The 19851-nt window shown below is 44.1% G+C and overlaps 1 protein-coding gene and 1 pseudogene across 4 annotated transcripts in view; both read left to right on the plus strand.

Moving 5' to 3' along the window:
- Nucleotides 1-4187: 4187 nt before the first annotated feature.
- LOC139575341 (serine/threonine-protein kinase ULK1-like) lies at nucleotides 4188-18615 on the plus strand (annotated as a pseudogene).
- Nucleotides 18616-19680: 1065 nt separating this feature from the next.
- Nucleotides 19681-19851, plus strand: part of ep400 (E1A binding protein p400) — a 35218-nt gene continuing 35047 nt past the window's right edge. For all 4 annotated transcript variants that reach the window (XM_071403427.1, XM_071403429.1, XM_071403428.1 and 1 more), the window contains exon 1: nucleotides 19681-19850. The gene's annotated coding sequence lies outside the window, so the exon portion shown is untranslated. The remainder of the gene's footprint in view (nucleotide 19851) is intronic.

Consider the following 19851-nt stretch of genomic DNA (forward strand, 5'->3'; position numbering starts at 1 on the left):
AGTCCGGAGCTGCCCCTCAGTCCGGAGCTGCCCCTCAGTCCGGAGCTGCCCCTCAGTCCGGAGCTGCCCCTCAGTCCGGAGCTGCCCCTCAGTCCGAAGGAGTTTCCTCAGTCCAGAGGCGCCCCTCAGTCCAGTGGGGCCCTTTATTAGGGTTCCCAGGCCAAGGTCCAAGGTCCGCTCAAAAGACGCTAAGAAAGCGGACAAAGATAATGGTGGAGTGGGGTCCACGTCCAGCGCCAGAGCCGCCACCGCGGACAGATGCCCACCCAGACCCTCCACTATAGGTTCAGGTTTTGCGACCGGAGTCCGCACCTTGGGGGGGGGGGTACTGTCACGTTCTGACCTTTATTTCCTTTGTTGTGTCTTTATTTAGTATGGTCAGGGCGTGAGTTGGGGTGGCCAGTCTAGTTTTGTATTTCTATGTTTCTCCTATTTCTGTGTTTGGCCTGATATGGTTCTCAATCAGAGGCAGGTGTTTTGTGTTGTCTCTGATTGGGAACCATATTTAGGTAGCCTGTTTTGTGTTGGGTTTTGTGCGTGGTTGTCTTCAGTCTTTGTGTCTGCACCAGATAGAACTGTTTCGGTTTTCACTTTTGTTGTTTTGTAATTTGTAGTGTTCAGTTTTTTATTATCATTAAATTAAGATGAACACTAATCACGCTGCTCTTTGGTCCTCTCCTTCTTCCACCGACGAAAGCCCTTACAAATATCCTACTTGTTACTACTCAATGATCTATTGTTGTTTAGACCAGTGTTTCCCCACCCTGGTCCTCCAGTACCCCCAACAGTACACATTTTTATTGTAACCCTGAGTCAGGTGTGTTTGTCCAGAGCTACAATGAAAATGTGTACTGTTGGGGTACTGGAGGACCAGGGTTAGGAAACACTGTTTTAGACTAAGATGTCTAATCTTTACACACAAGATAGCTTATTTGTACATTTTGAAGTGATTCATTGTTCATTCTTTAAAGTTAAGTGTTTAATGAACTACTGTCAATGTTTATTAATCATAAACTCAGCAAAAAAAGAAACTGTCTTTCAAAGATAATTAGTATAAATCAAAATAATATTCACAGATCTTCATTGTAAAGTGTTTAAACACTGTTTCCCATGCTTGTTCAATGAACCATAAACAATTAATGAACATGCACTTGTGGAACGGTCGTTAAGACACTAACAGCTTACAGACGGTAGGCAATTAAGGTCACAGTTATGAAAACCCAGGACACTAAAGAGGCCTTTCTACTGACTCTGAAAAACACCAAAAGAAAGATGCCCAGGATCCCTGCTCATCTGCGTGAACGTGCCTTAGGCATGCAATGTCCGTACTGTGAGACGCCTAAAACAGCGCTACAGGGAGACAGGACGGACAGCTGATCATCCTCGCAGTGGCAGACCACGTGTAACACCTGCACAGGATCGTTACATCCGAACATCACACCTGTGGGACAGGTACAGGATGGCAACAACAACTGCCCGAGTTACACCAGGAACGCACAATCCCTCCATCAGTGCTCAGACTGTCCGCAATAGGCTGATAGAGGCTGGACTGAGGACTTGTAGGCCTGTTGTAAGGCAGGTCCTCACCGGCAACAACGTCGCCTATGGGAACAAACCCACCGTCGCTGGACCAGACAGGAATGGCAAAAAGTGCTCTACTCTGATGAGTTGTGGTTTTGTTTCACCAGGGGTGATGGTCGGATTCGCGTTTATCGTCGAAGGAATGAGAATTACACCGAGGCCTGTACTCTGGAGCGGGATCGATTTGGAGGTTGAGGGTCCGTCATGGTCTGGGGCGGTGTGTCACAGCATCATCGGACTGAACTTGTTGTCATGGCAGGCAATCTCAACGCTGTGCGTTACAGGGAAGACATCCTCCTCCCTCATGTGGTACCCTTCCTGCAGGCTCATCCTGACATGACCCTCCAGCATGACAATGCCACCAGCCACACTGCTCGTTCTGTGCGGGATTTCCTGCAAGACAGGAATGTCAGTGTTTTGCCATGGCCAGCGAAGAGCCTGGATCTCAATCCCATTGAGCACATCTGGGACCTGTTGGATCGGAGGGTGAGGGCTAGTGCCATTCCCCACAGAAATGTCTGGGAACTTGCAGGTGCCTTGGTGGAAGAGTGGGGTAACATCTCACAGCAAGAACTGGCAAATCTGGTGCAGTCCATGAGGAGGAGATGCACTGCAATACTTAATGCAGCTGGTGGCCACACCAGATACTGACTGTTACTTTTGATTTTGCCCCCCCCCCCCTTTGTTCAGGGACACATTATTCAATTTCTGTTAGTCACATGTCTGTGGAACTTGTTCAGTTTATGTCTCAGTTGTTGAATCTTGTTATGTTCATACAAATATTTACACATGTTAAGTTTGCTGAAAATAAACGCAGTTGACAGTGAGAGGACGTTTCTTTTTTTGCTGAGTTTATTTCACAATCCTGCAATAAAGAGGGGAAGGGGTTCTGTCTGTAATGTGTCTGGGTCTCTGTTTTGTATTCTCTAACATTTTATTTTCTTTGACAGTAGTTGTAAGACCTCCAATCAGTTTTATTTTATTGTCACTCTCTCTCAGTATATCAGCTATGTGAATCCACTTTGCAGCTTATCATATGACATGCATAACCAATGCAGCCATAGGCCTACAGTATGATGGCATTACTGGACTTATGGGCATCTGTCATGCCTTTTAAGTGCTGACATAAAAAATTGTTTAGTGCAAATCCAACCCTTGTAATTTAGGTACAGTATGAAAATAAAGAGATGGCAATTACGCTACTGGAGATGATTATTACAGATAACATTTTATGAGGTTATTTTAATTTTATTTTATTCATTTTGGCAATGTTGCTTGCAAAATTATTTGCAGTTGTTCCCATAGATAGACAGTACATGGTTGGTCTATGTATCCCAGTCGCTGTGATAGGGACTGGGCTAACACAGCTAACCTTTTAGGTCAATAATATGCTGTTTTTATTAAAATGTTATTGGCTTTATGATCGTGAGAGAAATGTAACTAGATGGTATGTAGCTAGTTAGTTAGTCCTTGGTAGCTTACAAGGTTAGCTGACTTTTCTGAAAACAAACATTGTGCCTTGCTACTTCTTGTCCCTCATGCTAGCCTTTACAGCCAAATATCACTTCAGAAACGTCAACATTTTAAATATTGATATGGCCAGCATTGTAGACCATTCCTCCCCTATTGCTGCAGCTTTAAATCATCTCAAAATAACAAAGAAATGCTGTGAAAATCAGCGTGCTACAAAAGTTCTAAAATGTTTTGTCACCAGTGCTTGCTTTGTTGACATTTTTAGTCCTCACGCACTACGGCACTAATCTGGTGAGCATCTTAGGAGCTCCACCCAAGGAATTTGATTGTTTTGACGTGTTGCGAGGCTTCACTGATTTACACCGGGTTTCGAGTTCCTACCCCTCTTTAGCTGATTTCTGCCATGGTCTGCGATGAGGCTATTAGACCTAATCTATTAGATCTAATATATACAGACGCACAGGGCCACACTCATACAGTATCATAACTTACAGTGTCTTAATGCTCTTAATGCTAGTAAAACACAACCACATTACAGTTCAGGGTGTCATAACAACCCAAGATATTGCTTAGTAAATATAAACTCACTCACAAACATCATCGTCTCAACACTCAATACATACAAACACAAAACAACCCAATGAGTTGACATTATTCTGTATCCTTGTTGAACACAGAGCTGGTTCAGTTTTTTCAAAGTGACCTTTTACCAAAGGGATATACTTAACCCTGTGTCTTTTCCAGCATCCCACGGAAGACGTCAGTCCCCCTCAGACACCTGCTCCTGGGCCTGCTACAAAGGAACCAGAAGGAACACATGGACTTTGCTTAGCCTTACTTACTCTCTCACTCAGTTATATTTACACTGCTATCTGAAGTCTGACATTACCTATTTTTCACTGGAATGGAAATGAAGTCAGTGCACTCATTGTCAAAGTCTTATTTCCATTTATTTGTGATCATCTACCCACACAGATGAGTTTTTTCAACTTCATCCACAAAGAAATGTGAGTATACCTATAGGCCATACAGGCAAATTAATCGTTGGATTAGAGCTGCGTTTTAGGCAGGTGTGAATTATGAATGAGTTATAATGTGCACCTCAAGTTATCTAGTACTTAAACAGAGTACCAATGCAATTTCATGACCCCCAGTATGTAGTTGGGATTAGCACCACACTGACCGTGTCCTTCATCATTCCAGCCTCTCCGGTGCCCATGCCTTCCTACACCAGCTATGGGTCTGCCAGCTCCTCTCGCAGCTCCTCCACCTTCCACCTGGCCTGCTCCCCTCAAGTGAGTCCCCCCTCCTCTCTGGGGAATGATAACGATGATGAATAGGATTTATATAGCACTTTTCCAAGTGTTCAGCCCAATGCTTTACAATATGAAGGGGAAATGATCCGCCACCAAAACCAGTCACTTAGGGTCTAATATTAGATATTTTCCACTCTTTTCCCCTTCAGCATTCTGATGCAGAGCTGCAGAGACTCCAGGCCAAGGCTCAGCCCTCCCCTTCCGGGGACACAGCCCTCCACAACTGCAGGAACACATCCTCCGAGACGGACAACTTTGTCATTATGCCTGACCAATTCCCCAGTAAACACCCTATCTCACCCTATCTCTCATTAGATGACTTACATTACCAGCACTGTGTTCTTGATATGAGTTTGATAGTAATAGTTATGATAGTAATAGACTGATATGTCCCTGACTCCTGTTTTACTCCCTCCAGTTGAGATCACAAGTGAGATGGCAGACGGGTCACCTGTCCAGGGCAGCCTGGGGTATAGTGGGTGAGTTGAGTACAGGAGAATGATACACTACATGGCCAAAATTATGTGGACACACCTTCAAATTAGTGGATTTGACTATTTCAGCCACACCTGTTGCTATCAGGTGTATACAATCTAGCACACAGCCATGCAACCTCCATAAACAAACATTGGGAGTAGAAGTGCTCAGTGACTTTCAATGTGGCCCCGTCATAGGATGCCACCTTTCCAGCAAGTCAGTTCGTCAAATTTCTACCCTGCTAGAGCTACCCCGGTAAACTGTAAGTGCTGTTATTGTGAAGTGGAAACGTCTAGGAGCAACAACTGCTCCGCCGTGAAGTTATAGGCCACACAAGGCTAAAAGAAGGGGATTGCCGAATGCTAAAGCGTGTAGTGCGTAAAAATCGTCTGTCGTTGGTTGCAACACTAACTACTGAGTTTCAAACTGCCTTTGGAAGCAACATCAGCACAAGAACTGTTCGTCGGGAGCTTCTATGGCCGAGAAGCCGCACACAAGCCTAGAATCACCATGCACAATGCCAAGTGTCGGCTGGAGTGGTATAAAGCTTACCACCATTGGACTCTGGAGCAGTGGAAGCGCGTTCTCTGGAGTGATGAATCACTCTTCACCAACTGGCAGACCGACGGACGAATCTGGGTTTGGTGGATGCCAGGAGAACGCTACCTGCCCCAATGCATAGTGCCAACTGTAAAGTTTGGTGGAGGAGGAATAATGGTCTGGAGCTGTTTTTCATTGTTCGGGTTAGGCCCCTTAGTTCCAGTGAAGGGAAATCTTAATGCTACAGCGTACACTGACATTGTAGACAATTCTGTGCTTCCAGCTTTGTGGCAACAGTTTGGGAAGGACCTTTCCTGTTTCAGCATGACAATGCCCCCATGCAAAAAGCGAGGTCCATACAGAAATGGTCTGTCGAGATCGGTGTGGAAGAACTTGACTGGCCTGCACAGGGCCCTGACCTCAACTCCATCGAACACCTTTGGGATGAATTGGAATGCCCGACCTCACTAATGCTCTTGTGGTTGAATGGAAGCAAATCCCCGCATCAATGTTCCAACTAGAGGTCGGCCGATTATGATTTTTCAACGCCGATACCGATACCGATTATTGGAGGACCAAAAAAAGTCGATGCCGATTAATCGGCCAATTTTATATTTTTTATTTTTTTTGTAGTAATGACAATTACAACAATACTGAATTAACACTTTTATTTTAACTTAATATAATACATCCATAAAATCAATTTAGCCTTAAATAAATAATGAAACATGTTCAATTTGGTTTAAATAATGCAAAAACAAAGTGTTGGAGAAGAAAGTAAAAGTGCAATATGTGCCATGTAAAAAAGCTAACGTTTAAGTTCCTTGCTCAGAACATGGGAACATATGAAAACTGGTGGTTTCTTTTAACTTGAGTCTTCAATATTCCCAGGTAAGAAGTTTTAGGTTGTAGTTATGATAGGACTATTTCTCTCTATACCATTTGTATTTCATATACCTTTGACTATTGGATGTTCTTATGGGCACTTTAGTATTGCCAGTGTAACAGTATAGCTTCCGTCCCTCTCCTCGCCCCTACCTGGGCTCGAACCAGGAACACATCGACAACAGCCACCCTTGAAGCATCGTTACCCATCGCTCCACAAAAGCCGCGGCCCTTGCAGAGCAAGGGGAACAACTATTTCAAGTCTCAGAGCGAGTGACGTCACCGATTGAAACGCTATTAGCGCGAATCCCGCTAACTAGCTAGCCATTTCACATCGGTTACACCAGCCTGATCTCGGGAGTTGATAGGCTTGAAGTCATAAACACCTCAATGCTTGAAGCACAGGGAAGAGCTGCTGGCAAATGCACGAAAGTGCTGTTTGAATGAATGCTTACGAGCCTGCTGCTGCCTACCACCGCTCAGTCAGACTGCTCTATCAAATATCAAATCATAGACTTAACTATAACATAATAACACACAGAAATACAAGCCTTATGTCATTAATATGGTCGAATCCGGAAACTATAATTTCGAAAACCAAACGTTTATTCTTTCAGTGAAATACGAAACCCTTACGTATTTTATCTAACGGGTGGCATCCATAAATCTAAATATTCGTGTTACATTGCACAACCTTCAATGTTATGTCATAATTAGTTCGCAACGAGCCAGGCGGCCCAAACTGTTGCATATACCCTGACTCTGCATGCAATGAAAGCAAGAGAAGTGACACAATTTCCCTAGTTTATTAATATTGCCTGCTAATCTGGATTTCTTTTAACTAAATATGCAGGTTTAAAAAAATATACCTCTGTCTATTGATTTTAAGAAAGGCATTTATGTTTATGGTTAGGTACATTCGTGCAACGATTGTGCTTTTTTCGCAAATGTGCTTTTGTTCAATCATCCCCCGTTTGGCGAAGTTGGTCTTCACACAGTTCGCAACGACCCAGGCGGCCCAAACTGCTGCATATAGCCTGACTCTGTTGCACAGAACGCAAGAGAAGTGACACAATTTCCCTAGTTAAAAGAAATTCATGTTAGCAGGCAATATGAACTAAATATGCAGGTTTAAAAATATATACTTGTGTATTGATTTTAAGAAAGGCGTTGATGTTTATGGTTAGGTAGACATTGGTGCAACGACAGTGCTTTTTTCGCGAATGCACTTGTTAAATAACCGTTTGGCGAAGTAGGCTCCGATTCAATGATAAATTAACAGGCACACCATCGCTTATATGCAACGCAGGACAAGCTAGATAAACTAGTAATATCATCAACCATGTGTAGTTAACTAGTGATTATGTTAAGATTTATTGTTTTTTATAAGATACGTTTAATGCTGCCACACAGTCTCCTCGTGGAGTGCAATGTAATCGGCCATGATCGGTGTCCAAAAATGCAGATTACTGATTGTTATGAAAACTTGAAATCGTCCCTAATTAATCGTCCATTCCGATTAATCGGTCGACCTCTAGTTCCAACGTCTAGTGGAATGCCTTCCCAGAAGAGTGGAGACTGTTTTAGCAGTAAAGGGGGGACCGACTCCATATTAATGCCCATGATTTTGGAATTAGATTTTTGACAAGCAGGTGTCAACATACTTTTGGGCATGTACTGTATGACTCTGTTGTATTTAATACAAGGAAATGTATAGTCCTACTGTAGAAACCTGTACAATGGAGATGGTTATGAGAAGCCCTTATGATATCAGGTAGACAGATGGAGGGTAAGATTCACTGACTCTGTCCTGTTCCTTTGTCTTGATGATACAGGAGCTCTCTGCTGGCTCCTGGGGGTCTTGGGAGTCCAGGCAGGACACTACCCTCCTCTCCACCCCTCTGCCCCCTTAATCCTTTTAGGTAAGAGCAGGGCTGTCTGAGGGGGAGTAAACCTGGGCTATCAGAAGTTTCACAGCATTTGTCCAGCTCACCCTCCTTTAATCTGACCAGCCTTTAGTATAGAACACCCACTCTGTGTTACTGAGGGGTATCAAATGACAACATCCTCTCATGATTGTCATACTACAAACATCATGGGAAAAAGGAAGAGGGACCAGTCCTGATCTAAAAGAAATAACAATTTATGAGGCAACAAGTTGTGTTGCATTTGCTGTGCTTGTTTCCCCCTCAAACCCTAACAGAATCACTGAGGTGTACCCTTTCCTCTCTGTCTGTGCAGCAGGCCTGCATAGTTCAGTGGGAGTAACTACAGCCAGTCTGTGCCCATTCCTGTCCCAACACAGATCCACAACTACCAGCACATGGAGCAGAAAATACACCCTGCTGGCCTGCATGGCTCAATCAGGTACATCTCTCTCCATCACTTCTCTGTGTCTTTTCTCTGTCCATCTACATTTCTCTCCCTCTGTCTTTCTTTTTCTCTCCCTTAGTGGGTCACTTCTACTGTGGGGGTGTATGTATTCTGGACATTGATGTTGTTCATCTGTTTCAGGGCCAGCCTGTGCTGTGTTGATAGTAGTAGTAGGGGTTCCCCAGGGAGTAGGAAGACTAGAGCTTCCCCTCCTCTCCCATCAGGCACAGGGGGGGCAGCGCTCAGCCATCGCAGGCTGTCAGCTGAAGGGGCCCTACCAGCCCTCTCCACAAGGTACAGTAGGAATCCCCTCAGACCTCCATTACTGCATTAGTACAATACTGACATTGCAACATTCTTTTGCCTCGCACCATAACATGTTCTTATTTACTTCTCTTCTCCCAGTGGGCACTATCCCAGAGCAGACTGGTCCTTTCAGCATCCATACAGGACAACAGAGCCCACAGGTCAGCCGTAAAACAATGTCACATTTAGTGGTCTCTTCTGCCAGCTCATGAAGTAGTGACTCTGTAATACAGAATTGTCATGTTATCTTTCTGGTTCCTACTTAGGCCACCCCTCCACATGAATTCCCCCAGCCCACCAGCTTTGAGGACTTATCCACCATGCCCACACGCATACAAACAGTATCAGACCTGAGCCACATCAGCAGGGCCACAGGGAAGAGGAAGGGCCCCTTCAAAAGGTGGGAACCAGCTCTACAGATATTGGTCATCTGATATCCATAAATGTTATAGTAGGCTCTATCTATGACTGATGTAATAATTAAATGTGTCCGCTGAGCTCCTCTGAGGGAGGGTGTAAGTGTGTGTGTCCTATCTCCAGGTCTTTGAGTACAGGCCGTCTGTCTGACATGCTGCTGAAGGCTGCTTTTGGAGTTAATCTGCTTGATGGAGGAAGTAACGCTGAGAGGCCCATGGACACCACAGGTACCAGGGCGCTATGAGCAAGCCAAGAGGATTGGATTTTGAGCTTTGGAAAAATGTATTGTTTGTTTCTAATTGTTTATATGGCTGCAATCCCGGTAACCGGATCGATATGACAACAGTCAGTGAAAGTGCAGGGCGCCAAATTCAAACAACAGAAATCTCATAATTAAAATTCCTCCAACATACATGTATTTTATACCATTTTAAAGGTAATCTTGTTGTTAATCCCACCAAAGTGTCCGATTTCAAATAGGCTTTTCAGCAAAAGCACCACAAACGATTATGTTAGGTCACCACCAACTCACAGAAAAATTCAGCCATTTTTCCAGCCAAAGAGAGGAGTCACAAAAAGCACAAATAGAGATCAAATTAAACACTAACCTTTGATGATCTTCATCAGATGACAGTCATAGGACTTCATGTTCATATTTATATCCAAAAACCTCCGTTTACATTGGCGCCATGATCAGAAATGCCTCCAAAATATCCGGAGAAATTGAGAGCCACGTCAAATAACAGAAATACTCATCATAAACTTTGATGAAAGATACATGTTTTACATAGAATTAAAGATACACTTGTTCTTAATGCAACCGCTGTGTCAGATTTCAAAAAGTTTTACGGCAAAACACAATATTCAATCATCTGAGAACAGCGTTCAGCCACAAAAGCAAGCCATCCAGTTACCCGCCAAATTGTGCAGTCAACAAAACTCATAAAAAGCATTATAAATCTTCACTTACCTTTGCTGATCTTTGTCGGAATGCACTCCCAGGACTCCCACTTCCACGAGAAATGTTTGGCTTTTTTTCGGTAATGTCCATAATTTATGTCCAAATAGCTATTTTTATTTATTTTATTTTTTATTTTTTTACCTTTATTTAACCAGGTAGGCTAGTTGAGAACAAGTTCTCATTTGCAACTGCGACCTGGCCAAGATAAAGCATAGCAGTGTGAACAGACAACACAGAGTTACACATGGAGTAAACAATAAACAAGTCAATAACATGGTAGAAAAAAAGAGAATCTATATACAATGTGTGCAAAAGGCATGAGGTAGGCAATAAATCGAATAATTACAATTTAGCAGATTAACACTGGAGTGATAAATCATCAGATGATCATGTGCAAGAAGAGATACTGGTGTGCAAAAGAGCAGAAAAGTAAATAAATAAAAGCAGTATGGGGGGTGAGGTAGGTAAATTGGGTGGGTAGTTTACAGATGGACTATGTACAGCTGCAGCGATCGGTTAGCTGCTCGGATAGCAGATTTTTAAAGTTGTTGAGGGAGATAAAAGTCTCCAACTTCAGAGATTTTTGCAATTCGTTCCAGTCGCAGGCAGCAGAGAACTGGAAGGAAAGGCGTCCAAATGAGGTTTTAGCTTTAGGGATGATCAGTGAGATACACCTGCTGGAGCGCGTGCTGCGGGTGGGTGTAGCCATCGTGACCAGTGAACTGAGATAAGGCGGCACTTTACCTAGCATAGCCTTGTAGATGACCTGGAGCCAGTGGGTCTGACGACGAACATGTAGCGAGGGCCAGCCGACTAGGGCATACAGGTCGCAGTGGTGGGTCGTATAAGGTGCTTTAGTAACAAAACGAATGGCACTGTGATAAACTGCATCCAGTTTGCTGAGTAGAGTGTTGGAAGCTATTTTGTAGATGACATCGCCGAAGTCGAGGATCGGTAGGATAGTCAGTTTTACTAGGGTAAGTTTGGCGGCGTGAGTGAAGGAGGCTTTGTTGCGGAATAGAAAGCCGATTCTTGATTTGATTTTGGATTGGAGATGTTTGATATGAGTCTGGAAGGAGAGTTTGCAGTCTAGCCAGACACCTAGGTACTTATAGATGTCCACATATTCTAGGTCGGAACCGTCCAGGGTGGTGATGCTAGTCGGGCGTGCGGGTGCAGGCAGCGAACGGTTGAAAAGCATGCATTTGGTTTTACTAGCGTTTAAGAGCAGTTGGAGGCCACGGAAGGAGTGTTGTATGGCATTGAAGCTCGTTTGGAGGTTAGATAGCACAGTGTCCAAGGAAGGGCCGGAAGTATATAGAATGGTGTCATCTGCGTAGAGGTGGATCAGGGAATCGCCCGCAGCAAGAGCAACATCATTGATGTATACAGAGAAAAGAGTCGGCCCGAGAATTGAACCCTGTGGTACCCCCATAGAGACTGCCAGAGGACCGGACAACATGCCCTCCGATTTGACACACTGAACTCTGTCTGCAAAGTAGTTGGTGAACCAGGCAAGGCAGTCATTAGAAAAACCGAGGCTACTGAGTCTGCCGATAAGAATATGGTGATTGACAGAGTCGAAAGCCTTGGCCAGGTCGATGAAGACGGCTGCACAGTAATGTCTTTTATCGATGGCGGTTATGATATCGTTTAGTACCTTGAGCGTGGCTGAGGTGCACCCGTGACCGGCTCGGAAACCGGATTGCACAGCGGAGAAGGTACAGTGGGATTCGAGATGGTCAGTGATCTGTTTGTTGACTTGGCTTTCGAAGACCTTAGATAGGCAGGGCAGGATGGATATAGGTCTGTAACAGTTTGGGTCCAGGGTGTCTCCCCCTTTGAAGAGGGGGATGACCGCGGCAGCTTTCCAATCCTTGGGGATCTCAGATGATACGAAGGAGAGGTTGAACAGGCTGGTAATAGGGGGTGCGACAATGGCGGCGGACAGTTTCAGAAATAGGGGGTCCAGATTGTCAAGCCCAGCTGATTTGTATGGGTCCAGGTTTTCCAGCTCTTTCAGAACATCTGCTATCTGGATTTGGGTAAAGGAGAAGCTGGGGAGGCTTGGGCGAGTAGCAGCGGGGGGGGGCGGGGCTGTTGGCCAAGGTTGGAGTCGCCAGGAGGAAGGCATGGCCAGCCATTGAGAAATGCTTGTTGAAGTCTTCGATTATCATGGATTTATCGGTGGTGACCGTGTTACCTAGCCTCAGTGCAGTGGGCAGCTGGGAGGAGGTGCTCTTGTTCTCCATGGACTTTACAGTATCCCAGAACTTTTTGGAGTTAGAGCTACAGGATGCGAATTTCTGCTTGAAAAAGCTGGCCTTTGCTTTCCTGACTGACTGCGTGTATTGGTTCCTGACTTCCCTGAACAGTTGCATATCGCGGGGGCTCTTCGATGCTATTGCAGTTCGCCACAGGATGTTTTTGTGCTGGTCGAGGGCAGTCAGGTCTGGAGTGAACCAAGGGCTATATCTGTTCTTGGTTCTGCATTTTTTGAACGGAGCATGCTTGTCTAATATGGTGAGGAAGTAACATTTAAAGAATGACCAGGCATCCTCAACTGACGGGATGAGGTCAATATCCTTCCAGGGTACCCGGGCCAGGTCGATTAGAAAGGCCTGCTCGCAGAAGTGTTTTAGGGAGCGTTTGACAGTGATGAGGGGTGGTCGTTTGACCGCGGACCCGTGGCGGATACAGGCAATGAGGCAGTGATCGCTGAGATCTTGATTGAAGACAGCAGAGGTGGATTTGGAGGGCAGGTTGGTCAGGATAATGTCTATTAGGGTGCCCATGTTTACGGATTTAGGGTTGTACCTGGTGGGTTCCTTGATGATTTGTGTGAGATTGAGGGCATCAAGCTTGGATTGTAGGACTGCCGGGGTGTTAAGCATATCCCAGTTTAGGTCACCTAACAGAACAAACTCTGAAGCTAGATGGGGAGCGATCAATTCACAGATGGTGTCCAGGGCACAGCTGGGAGCTGAGGGGGGTCGGTAGCAGGCGGCAACAGTGAGAGACTTATTTCTGGAGAGATTAATTTTTAAAATTAGAAGTTCGAACTGTTTGGGCATAGACCTGGAAAGTATGACAGAACTTTGCAGGCTATCTCTGCAGTAGATTGCAACTCCTCCCCCTTTGGCAGTTCTATCTTGACGGAAAGTGTTATAGTTGGGTATGGAAATCTCAGAATTTTTGGTGGCCTTCCTAAGCCAGGATTCGGACACGGCAAGGACATCAGGATTGGCAGAGTGTGCTAAAGCGGTGAGTAAGGCAAACTTAGGGAGGAGGCTTCTGATGTTGACATGCATGAGGCCAAGGCTTTTTCGATCGCAGAAGTCAACAAATGAGGGTGACTGGGGACATGCAGGGCCTGGGTTTACCTCCACATCACCCGAGGAACAGAGGAGTAGTAGGATGAGGGTGCGGCTAAAGGCTATCAAAACTGGTCGCCTAGAGCGTTGGGGACAAAGAATAAAAGGAGCAGATTTATGGGCGTGGTAGAATAGATTCTGGGCATAATGTGCAGACAGGGGTATGGAGGGGCGCGGGTACAGTGGAGGCAAGCCCAGGCACTGGGTGATGATAAGAGAGGTTGTATCTCTGGACATGCTGGTCTCAATGGGTGAGGTCACCGCATGTGTGGGGGGTGGGACAAAGGGGGTATCAGAGGTACGGAGAGTGGAACTACAGGGTCCATTGCAAACCAAAACAATGATAATGAAAACTAGCCTGAACAACAGTATGCAAGGCATATTGATATTTGAGAGAGACATACAATAAGGCATAAAGTGATTGCAGGTCTTGATTGGGAGAGCTAGCTAAAACAACAGGTAAGATAACAGCAGCAATAACAGGGTGCTAGTCTAACACAGCAACAACAGGTAAAAATGGCGACGACTAGGCAGAGAGGGTCGGATTAACTACACACAGATCCTGAGTTAAAGCACAGAGCCGACAGATAAAACACAAATAAACAGAATGGAGTACCGTGAATTAATGGACAGTCAAGCATGCATCAGCTATGTAGCCAAGTGATCATAGTGTCCAGGGGGCAGCCGTAGATGGAGCAGAGGAGGCCTCCACTAAGCTAGCACGCGGCGTTTAAAGTTAGTAGCCCGGGGGGTGGTCTGCTCAGACGGAGGGGGTCTGCTCAGACGTGGTTGTGTCGACAGAGAATCCAAGCCAGATGGCGATGGCGAAAGAGAGGTTGTGAATTGTAGAATTGTGTTTGCTAACTGGTGCTAGCTTCGTGGCAGTGGCGCTAGCTGCGCTAGCCGCAAGCTAGCTGTGAGGATCAGAAGCAGTGGCTCAGGGATTACGGCAGGAATCCGGCGTTGTTGTCGAGAGACAGTCCGATGCTGGTAAATTGGTGAGTAATATCCAGGCTAATAACAGGGCTGGTGTCTGTGCAGAAGGTAAAAGCTACTAGCAGCGGCAAAAAAAATGGCTAAATTAGCTTGTAGCTGGTATTGTAGCCCAAGAATTCGCTTCTTCAGCTCTTCAGCTAGCCGGCAGATGGGCCTAGCTCGAGGCTAGCTCAAGGCTAACTGGTGCTTGCTTCGGGACAGAGGTGTTAGCCAGTAGTAGCCACTCGGTTGCAGCTAGCTAGCTGTGATGATACGGTGTAATTGTCCAGAGCTTGCGTCAGGAATCCGGTGATGTGGTAGAGAAAAAGCAGTCCTATATGCTCTGGGTTGATATCGCGCTTGCAGACTGGCAGGTATTGGCCCGGTATTGAAGCTGGCTGTGTCCGAGTTGAGGGTGAAGACCGCAGCAGTGGCTAACTGACTACTAGCTAGTAGCTAGTTATCTGGCTAGCTTCTGCTTGGGGTTACGGTTCTGAAGTATAAAAAAAATAGCAGGTCCGTACCACATTGGGTGAGGCGGAATGTAGGAATGTATATTCAGTTCCTAGATGGAAAGTGAAATTAAAATATATACGAAATGTATACGAAAAATACGAAGACTATTTACTATTTACTATTTACACGCGACAGGACAATACAGGACAATACAAACACACGTCCGACTGCTACGCCATCTTGGATTTTGTAGCGTGTTTGGTAAACAAATCCAACGCCAGGGAAGCGCGTTCACTAAAACCTGACGAAATGTTCAAAAGTTCCGTAACAGTCCGTAGAAACATGACAAACGATGTGTTGAATCAATCTTTAGAATGTTTTTAACATAAATCTTGAATAACATTCCAACCGGAGAATTACATTGACTTCAGATGAGCGATGGAACAGAGCTCCCTCTCATGTGAACGCGCATGGTCAAAGAATGGTGAGGTCATGGCAGACCTGACTAATTCCCCTCTCATTCGGCCCCCCTTCACAGTAGAGGCATCAGCCAAGGTTTACAGACTGTTGACATCTAGTGGAAGCCGTAGGAAGTGCAAACTCATCCATATCTCGCTGTGATTTCAATGGGATCTTGGTTGAAAATCGACCAACCTCATAACTCCCACTTCCTGTTTGGATTTTTTCTCAGGTTTTTGCCTGCCATATGAGTTCTGTTATACTCACAGACATAATTCAAACAGTTTTAGAAACTTCAGTGTTTTCTATCCAATACTAATAATATGCATATATTAGCAACTATGACTGAGGAGCAGGCCGTTTACTCTGGGCAACTCCGTGCACCTTTCATCCAAGCTACTCAATACTGCCCCTGCAGCCATAAGAAGTTAAGCCTGTTATTGGTCATGGGGTTCGACATTATGTAATTGTGCTACTGCCAACTCTTTTCATGGATTGGTTAAGGTCTTAATATATCTTGACAAGTGTTATCTATAACCTGGTTGACGCTTGACAAGAAAAGTCAATGTTTTGAAAAAGTTCCTGACTGTAAGTCAGTGGGTGTATAACCATACATTTGTATTGGAGGTTCGTGATCAACGTCCATGGCCTAGCAGTGAGATCGCCCCGCTATATCAGCCCAGCCTGGTCATTCAGCAGAGGAACCCATAAAGATGTACCTATCTACCAGCACTTAACCAACCCCATGGCAGCTAGCTCAGACAGGGACGTAGCTTTTGATCAACCAGAGCTCCCAGAGGAGATACTGATGGGGGTAAGCACATTAACACTCCTTCATATTATATTAGGTCTTTGTACATCAATGTATTCCTCATTGAGTTATTGGTAATAGATTTTGGACACATACACAGTTTGCACATTGCCAGAAACTAAACTGTTGCCACAATACTGTCTGCCTGCCCCTGGACCCAGCTACCTGCCACCTCCTGTGGTCCTTTACAAATAAACACCTGCTGCGCCCTGCGCTTGAAACCAGCTCTCTGTCTCCCATCGTATTCATCACATTGGGCACGGCATGTAGCCTAGTGGTTAGAGCATTGGGCCAGTAACCGAAAGGTTGCTAGATCGAATCCCCGAGCTGATAAGGTAGAAATCTGTCGTTTTGCCCACTGTTCCTAGGCCGTCATTGTAAATAAGAATTTTCTCTTAACTGACTTGCCTAGTTAAATAAAGGTAAAATAAATCAAAATGACAATCGCCAGTTCTAAAGACACTGGACTTGAGAGTGAGACCAGTGAAGACATTCCTGTGTCCTTCTTGCAGCAAAGCCTGGTGGCTGATCAGATCAGTCTTCTAAGCCAGGAGTGGAGGTGAGGGGATGCATCTCTGTTATTGATTCCCTAATCTTGAAGTTGCTGCTTAGGCCTGTTAACTTATACATCACTTAGAACCTATATTTAAAAATCACAGCGTAATGGTGTATTTTTAGTACTTCAAGATATTTTTTTGTTTGTTAACATTGGTATTTTCGATGTGTGTATCACAGCTATACAGAGCAGTTGGTACTATACATGAAGGCTGCAGAATTGATTTAGTCTGCATTACACACTGCTATGGAGCACATCAGAGAAGGCAGTCTCTTTCCCTCATCTACAGTCAAGCAGGGTGAGACATGGGACCACATGTTCCTCTACTAACTGATACGTGAAAAACAAATAGTCCTGTTAATGATCATGTTATATATGCTTTAAAAAGTGTATTGAATTAAAGTCATTTTTCCTTTATGTAGTGGTGTAGAAGCTGAAAGAAATGTATAAGAGCAGTGTGACGTCCTGTCGGTCCCTCAACGCCCGCCTGCAGAGCTTCCTCCTCAACAAGCAGAGACTGATGGACGACCACAACAACATCACTGCAGAGAAACAGTGGTGGAAAAAGTACCCAATTGTCGTACTTGAGTAAAGTATACATACCTTAATAGAAAGTTACTCAAGTGAAAGTCAGCCAGTAAAATACTACTTGAGTAAAAGTCTAAAAGTATTTGGTTTTAAATATACTTAAGTATCAAAAGTAAAAGTATAAAACACTTACAATTCCTTTTATTAAGCAAAACATTTTTTTATTTTCGGATAGCCAGGGAAACACTCCAACACTCAGCGATTATTTACAAAAGATACGTTTGTGCTTAGTGAGTCCGCCAAGCCAGAGGCAGTAGGGATGACCACGCGTTCTCTTGATAAGTCTGTGAATTTGACTATCAAAATGTAACGAGGACTTTTGGTTGTCAGGGAAAATATATGGAGTTAAAAGTACAATATTTTCTTTAGAAATGTAGTGAAGTAAAAGTAAAAGTAAAAATAAAAATAGTAAAGTACAGATAACCCAAAAAATTACTTAGGTAGTACTTTAAAGAATTTTTACTTAATTACTTTACATCACTGTAGTGAAACTAATCTACAGTCACACCGTGACAATGGTAATGCCTCCTCTTTCACTGGACAGTACAATAAGTCCCTGTCTTGTCCTTTATGTGCTCTCTGTCTTTCTATAGTGGTCTTCAGTTTTATATAGTAGAATCATTGGACATAGGGTAGGATATACGATGGATAGTAGATACTGTAAATATAAGTTTACTGTACTACTTTAACAGCAGTATTTCTGATGGGGTTATAATGTTGTAAGAGCAATGTTAATAGCTGAGTGTTTGTGTTTCTGGTGTCCAGGTGCAGTCAGCAGCGCTAGATGAGATGTTCCACCTTGGCCAGGTGCCCATCCAGAGATACCACAAGGCCCTGCTGCTCATGGAGAGTTCCTTACCATCACAGAGCAGGCAGACATCAACAACATAAGTAAATTTAAGTAGCTTATAGATACACACGCACGCACACACGTGCACACACATTTCTTTGAAGATATTAAGTATTAATGTCTCTTGCTCTGTGTTTCTCCCATTGTGTTGGTCTCAGGCAAACAGTGTATTGAGAGACGCATCCTCTCTGCTCGGCAGACTGCACAGTGTGATTGAGCTTGAGGTCTTTGGACTATAGCTACAATATTAGCTGAAGCTTCTGAGCTTTGTTAGTGGTGTCCCTCTGTCCTCTGTGAAAATGGAGCTCCTCGCTGTTGATACACAAAAGCACTTTGAACGGAACATGCTCAGTGACAAGACCACTGATATAGCTTCTCTCAACCCACAGACTAGCACCAAACATGTTTAGTACCACAAGGGAGAAGAAGAGGATTGTGGGTGGTTTTGTCTGACTCCACTCTGAGAGCATTGTGTGTTGTGGTTGTGTGTCATGCTACAGTATGTTCTGCCAGGCCAGTAGTATGCTACTGTTATCTACTGGATTTATCAGGCATCACTGGATAGAGTAATTATTATTGTATTTTTAGTACGATTTTGTGTAATTCTGGGCTTTTTTTGTGGTTGGCTTTAATCTTTAGTTTTTATATTACTGCCTGTGGCTATACATTTGAATGTACCTATTTATGAAAGACAATGATATCAGCTTTCTGAAATAAAAATGAGGCACCTTTTAAATGTCTTTGTAAATATATTGAGTAATTCTTTTGACCTGTATGTTGTTCTTGTTCACCAAAACCAAGCTACCACAATCAGTTTCATATGATGTTTCTGTTGTACTCTACACTTGCCAGCTGCTCAACAGAACATTTGCCCAAATCCAGATCTACAGTACAGAGGAGGCATGTTTTGATGTGAGGCATTGGTAGGTGGAGATGGAAGTTAAACCTACTACAATATTTTGAATGGTCCTAGTTCATGACTGTATGTATTGAGTTTGACGCATCTTTATAGTGCAAAGAAATGTTTTGCAGTTGGTTTTAGGGGGAAAAAATATAAACAATTAATATAATAAAGTAGCATGAGAGAATCAATTGGCTATAGCTAGGTTATTTCAAGTTCCTTAGACTAAGCTATTTGTGGTTAAGGGCAATGCGCCCATAGAGGTACTAGAAATCATCTCTACTCTATTGTATGTTGAGGGGTTGGTTTACATTCTTGTCAATCAGCTCGACTCCAGGGTTGTTCACTTCCTTTGAAACGGAACTGCTTCCGGTTCTTCAATGAATAGATAGAAAAAAAATAAGGTGGCCACCGCCATGTTTCAGAATTAAATATGTCCAATGCATGAAATGTAATATTGCTGTATAGCAGTATTTACACTACATAATTATTGTCTTTGTTTTAAAGAATACGTTTTGATTGATGAGACTACCGCGGGAGTTGTATTTGCTG

Source organism: Salvelinus alpinus, chromosome 5, assembly GCF_045679555.1.
Source record: "Salvelinus alpinus chromosome 5, SLU_Salpinus.1, whole genome shotgun sequence".
Taxonomy (NCBI): Eukaryota; Metazoa; Chordata; class Actinopteri; order Salmoniformes; family Salmonidae; genus Salvelinus; species Salvelinus alpinus.